The 6,000-nt window shown below is 46.5% G+C and overlaps 1 long non-coding RNA gene across 1 annotated transcript in view; it reads right to left on the bottom strand.

Annotated features, from left to right (window-relative positions):
* Positions 1-215: 215 nt before the first annotated feature.
* Positions 216-6,000, bottom strand: part of LOC139051382 (uncharacterized) — a 31,633-nt gene continuing 25,848 nt past the window's right edge. The window contains exon 3 of the long non-coding RNA XR_011509360.1: positions 216-270. This is a non-coding gene — a long non-coding RNA (uncharacterized lncRNA). The remainder of the gene's footprint in view (positions 271-6,000) is intronic.

Raw genomic sequence — 6,000 nt, 5'->3', positions numbered from 1 at the left:
TCAACGAAACACTGCAATCAATCATTTCAGCGTGCCACTCGCATAAGGTTCACTGTATACGTATATATACTCTGTTCATTGGTTAACATCAAGATGGCATCAGCGAGCATTCGCATACATGGGTGGCTTGCGGCACATTGAGCCGTTAGAATACAGGTATAGTGCTTGCCTGTCTGCTGTACTGCTGTCCTCAGTCGCAGAATACGGTTCCCATTTCGATGGAGACGCATGGCTTACGACTGAAACGTAGCTTTCGGGCTTCCATGTCCACTTGCAAACACAGAGAAAAGACGGGGAATGCTTGCAAACACGTCACTTCACCCCAAGTTAAGTAACGCGAGACATCGAATCGCAATAAACTAATTTTAGCAACAAAGAAGCAACCAGTCTAAGTGTACGAACGAATGAATTCGTGCCGCCATGCACTCGAAAAAAAATTTGAATCCAGGCGAGGTGTCACGTGGAAAAGCGATGATGCTGAACGCTATTTGCGTTTATAATGACAAAAACAGTAAACTTACTCATGAGAAGTACAATAGCGAATTAGCAAAGATAATTTTATGCCGTATCTTATGTAATAAACATGCTTCGCTAACTGTAGGAGAAAGTTTGTAAAAAGAAATTGCGCTTATTACGGCGCCCCTAGCGGGAAATATTGAAACTAACTCGAGAATCCCTTGAGGTGTTCTACTATGCTTTTTTAATAGCAGCGGCGCGCGGTCGATTTTTTCGCCCTCTGTGGCCATTTCTTGAACTTGAGAGTGTGCGGGGCCTGCTCCTGGTAGCAGACGGCATAGCGATGCACTCTGCCAACTCATTTACGCTCACGATACCGCCTGTGGGCTGAGAATGAAAAAGAACGACATGAATAAATTACTTCTGCATTGCGTAAACGCCCGGCACCACAAGCTTATACTTCAGAACTTGGCGTATAATATTTAATTTATATTTTACATTTATTTAGCAAGCAGAAACATTCTGCAATTCCTCGATTAGCTCGTCATATAATGACGTACACTTCAGAGGTGGCACCCTCTCATCTATTGGTCATGTTGTCCCCTTCTTCCGCCGCCGGCTTGGGGAGTGGCACATCTAGTGACGTGGGCGGTGAAGCGAACGGTTCGTATTTAGAACCGTTATAAGATTCGGCCCCTGGAAACGCTTGCCGCGAACGCTATGCACGAAGGCGAGCGTTATGGTGTAAACTCGGCCTCTTGCGTGCGCCACGACGAAGTGGAAGCGAGCGCTAGCGGGAGTTGATGCAAGGAACTGGGCACGCCGCTCCGTGGCCTCCAAGACACCCATCGCACCGGCGCGCGCAAAATGGCGGACTCCGCGGCCGCTCTGTGAACGCCGCGGCCGGTTTGTGCGTGCCAAGGAGTTTCTTTGAGTTTTCGCTTAATAGAATTATGTTTTCTCGCATAATCAAACTACAATCTGAGAGCTATCGAGTCTGTAGGTTGTGTGCAAGTCGTAGCTTACGATGTTCTACGTATTTTAGCTTGAGAAATTCAATTAGTTCAGCCGATTCCTTGCATCATGTGGAAGGCCTGGGTATATGTTGTATGAAAATAGTTTTGTTGATGCGACATCCGAAACCGGATGCCAAATTTTCTGCGACGTGGGCTTCTTAACGCTACCGCGTTAGTAATATATAATATTTATTGTTGCCATCTTATAATCTTCGTTCATCAAAAGGCAGGCCTGCCAAAGCCAAGTAAGTAATAATAATAAACATCATCATGAGAAGAGGTTAAACATTCAGGAAAAGACTCAACAACGAAAGACTTATGGCGACGCCACCTTCAAGTTCCCCAACCTGCTCGACGTGACGTCAAGCATATTGACGACGTTTTCGCAGGCTTATTTTCAATATTATTTAAATTAGGATTGGTAAAGATGGACACCATTGTATCCTAAAATAGGCCAAGACATATTTCGTTACCTTCAGAATCTTTTACTGAGCCACCACGGTCCAAATACGAAAAAAAAAAATTACATTGAAATCCTTGACGTCGCATTGACGTACCGGCGCCGAGGTTTCGGCGCGAAATACAAAATAAATAAATAAATAAAAATAAAAGAAGAAGAAACTTGTACGTTAATGTTCTCTTGTAATAATCAGCCCAATACACCGCAATATAAGGGAAATGGAGTTTTGAAGAAATATTTTATCCGCATAAAGTAATTTCGTCTCCTTTTAAGCAGCCCACGGAACCATGTCCTAATGCTATGTAGCTCTTCACGGCTATCGCGCGCGACCTCATTTGACCTGAGTGAGTGCCAAAGAATGCTCCTTTCGTGCAATCCTCCGTGAGGCGGGAAATCTACAATTTCGCACCTTTCACTGGCAAAGTTGCCAACGTCATCCCGTCGCAGAAGGATGCGTATACTGGCGTGCGAAGACGTCATTAGCGTGCATGGAGTTGCACGTGCTCGGCATTTACTTTCTTTTTTTTCTTTTTTGTTGGCGCTGCACGCGCGTACGCCCAGTCAAGACAAGTGTCTCGCCCACTCACGGCCGCACAGATTCAAAAGGTCGCCTTCGCCATTGTCGCGGCTTCCTCCCTCGGTGTGCGATCCGTGCTTGGAGTGGCGACGTTGTCGAGGCTTATTTCACTGGACGGACTGTAATGCCTAATTGTTTTGTTTTGTTTTTCTCTCTCTCTGCCGGCGGACCCAGTGGCGCTAGAACGGTGCACGGTTTCTATCAGAGGGAGAGAAAGTATGAATGGAGAGAAGGCTTAAGCAGTTGGGGTGTACTTTGGCGAAATGGTTTTGGCAGCTTCGCCTCGCAGTATTGTAATAGAATGGAAGCGCCTCGAAGACAAAACAGCGAGATTTGCCTCCTTCTGTCTGAGAAAAGGCGTTGTGCCAACGCCTTTTGGCCAGCTGCCGTCATTTAAAATTGAGCAAAATTGTAGAGACGAGTAGACGTTAGTAGAAGATGTAGACGATGTAGAGATAGTAGACGATGAGAAGTCCTTTCGAGCGGCCGGTACTTCTTCGGTGAGATATCATTTTCTGTTTTCTTCGGAGAATCAGTGCTGTGTTGAGACTTCACTGTTGTCCAGAGAGAACAGACATCCCGTGGGATTCCTATGTGCTAAAGATCTCCACAATATCGCGTGGTTTTGTTGCGCTCCGCAGCGCATCTACGCGTACCACGGCGGTAGGAAGAAAAGAACACCGGCACGAGCCATATGTCCGACAGCACGTTCCTAGGCGCATGAGTGCCGCGGAATCGGCGCCGCACTCGGAAGTGCCAATACACGCGCCTATGTCATCAAGCCGGCGACGCTAGTTTTCAACGCTGCCCTACCTTCCAGCGCACCTTCAGTGAATATACCTGAGACAAGCGAAAGTGAAGCCAAGAAACCACGGGTTGACGACGACAAGACATCTACCTATCAGCTAAGTGAAGATCAAGACATAGACTGCGATGAAACGCCGTTCTCCTTGGTAACGTATAAAAAGAAGCGGTGTGAGGGAATTCCAGTTGTTTTTCGGCCCTCTCAGGAAGGACGCAACTTCTGGCAAGTTAATCCAAACCGCGCTGCGTCGGAAATCGTCTCCGCGGCAAAGGAAAAGGTACAGTCATTCCGCGTGAATAGATATGGAAGTTTCTCTGTCAACGTTACTTCAGTCTCATCTGCAAGACATCTACTGTCGATGAGCGAAGTGGCTGGTTTGGGAGTCAAGCCATGCATTCCGGCATCTTATACCAAGAATGTTGGCTAGATACGCCATGTGCCAGTTGAGTATACGCAAGAACAACTGGTTGACTTCCTGAAGGACTTTGGAGTGACATCTGCCCGTCGTCAGGCGCGCTACAATCGCCAAGAAGACTGAGTGGTAGAATCACGCCCTCTGAGAACCGTCATTCTCCATTTCAGAGAAGACAAACCAATGCCGCAACGAGTGCATTCAGGTTGCACGAGTCATCCCGTACAAGAATATCATGGCCCTGCTCTAAGACGCTACAACTGCCAGAGATTTGGACATTTATCGAAGAACGGCCGCAGTCAACGTCGTTGCAAGATATGCACAGAAGACCACAACCATTCAGAGTGCAAATCATATTGACCGCAAAAAAGACGGGGACATAGGAAGAAAACACATAAACAGCACAGGCGGTAACTTTGAGACTTCACTGTTGTCCAGAGAGAACAGACATCCCGTGGGATTCTATGTGCTAAAGATCACGCACAATATCGCGTGGTTTTGTTACCACGCGATACCGCCTGTGCTGTTTATGTGTTTTCTTGCTATGTCCCCGTCTTTTTTGCGGTCAATATGATTTGCAGTAAATACCAACTAGGCCAAACTGAAGTTCTTCTGATTCAGAGTGCAAGTCTGCGTGTCATCCAAAGTGTGCCAACTGTGGTGGAAACCATACAGCTTCCTACTCCGGGTGCCCTCAGAGCAGGGTTGCCTCAAGGTTACGCAGACATGAGTTGAAATACAGAAGGCTGCCTCCTCGCAATGCGCCTCCACCCAACCTCGATGCTCTAAGATGTGCGCCTCCAACTCCTAACAAAGAAAAAGAGCAAGGGGTCAATGTGAACTATTCTGCAGCTCTAAAACACTCTGGTCGAAACGTTCTCACAGTGAGCGACATGATCCACCTTCAGAGAATACTATTCATCTTGCCCAGGCTTCGAGTGAAATTCGCCGACCTTCTCAGCAACGCCCTCAGTCATTGACAAAGCAACCTCATCTAACATCTGAGCGAATACCTCAGCATTCGCCTCAACCACACCAGTCATACCAGTGACCATCTCAGTCAACTCCTCAGTGACCTGCTTCGAGCATTGTCAACGCGCAATTATCAACGCAATTGTCAACGCAATTGTCAACGGACATAGAAACGCATGGTAGTGATCATTTTCCGATCCTGGGAAAACATCGCCTGATACGGAGTGAGGGGACCTGGCGCTACTCAAAATGTACTAATTGGCAAAGTTTTCGTAACCATTTATGTATCCAATTCGGCGAAAATCCGAACTTTCAAAGTATTGCAAATATATTGTGTGTCCTACAAGATCTGCACAAAGAAAGTTATTGTTCCAAATGAATACGCTGCATTTGACGGGGAATATGAATCTCTAAGAGCAATTAGAAGACGCGCAGAACGGGCTTACCGCCGGAGTAGAAAACTGGATGACTACAAGATGGTACAGAAAGTTGAATCAACTTCGCGCAGACGCTTACAATAATTGGGTACGAGAAGATGGCGAGAATACTGCGCGTCGTTGTCTCCGTTTACTCCAGTTCCCAGAATATGGTCAGTTGTCCGATCTTTTAGTAATCCAGATACCCAGAGCCATCCCTTCCGAGCCCTTGCCGTAGCTCGAAGCCCTCCGGAAACATCTGTTGCTGACGAATTCTGTCAACTGATGTTCAGACCAGGAATTCCGTTTACTTGCCTACAATTTAGTAGTTCGACAACACTAGTAGAACAGAAGGTTCGTGCGTGCTTTATGTCACAACATCCTCAACTTGACTGTGAGTTTAGTTTAAATGAATTGAAATGGGCTCTTTCGTCATGCCGTACAATGACAACCGCAGGCCCAGATGGTGTTACATATGTGATGTTAAAGAACCTAGGTCCAGTAGGAAGCCTGGCTTTCTTTGGAGGGATTTAATATCTGGATAAGAGAGACTCTTCCAGATTCATGGAAATTAGCTCGGGTAATTCCAGTACTAAAACCAGGAAAGACTCCCCTTTGTCTTGAGTCCTACCGACCCGTCAGTCTCACAAGCTGTTTTTCTAAACTAATGGAGAAGATGATAGACCGTCGACTGCAATGGTGGTGTGAACACACGAATGTGCTTTCCAACTACATGACCTGTTTTCGACAAAATCGTTGTACAATGGATTCAGTATTAGACATTGCCACATGCGTCGAACATGGACGAAGTTGCGGAAATGTGACAGTAGCAGTATTCTTAGACATTCAAAGAGCATTCGACACCGTAACTCACATACACATACTT

Source organism: Dermacentor albipictus, unplaced genomic scaffold (assembly GCF_038994185.2).
Source record: "Dermacentor albipictus isolate Rhodes 1998 colony unplaced genomic scaffold, USDA_Dalb.pri_finalv2 scaffold_11, whole genome shotgun sequence".
Taxonomy (NCBI): domain Eukaryota; kingdom Metazoa; phylum Arthropoda; class Arachnida; order Ixodida; family Ixodidae; genus Dermacentor; species Dermacentor albipictus.
This window is presented reverse-complemented; position numbering and strand designations above follow the sequence as displayed.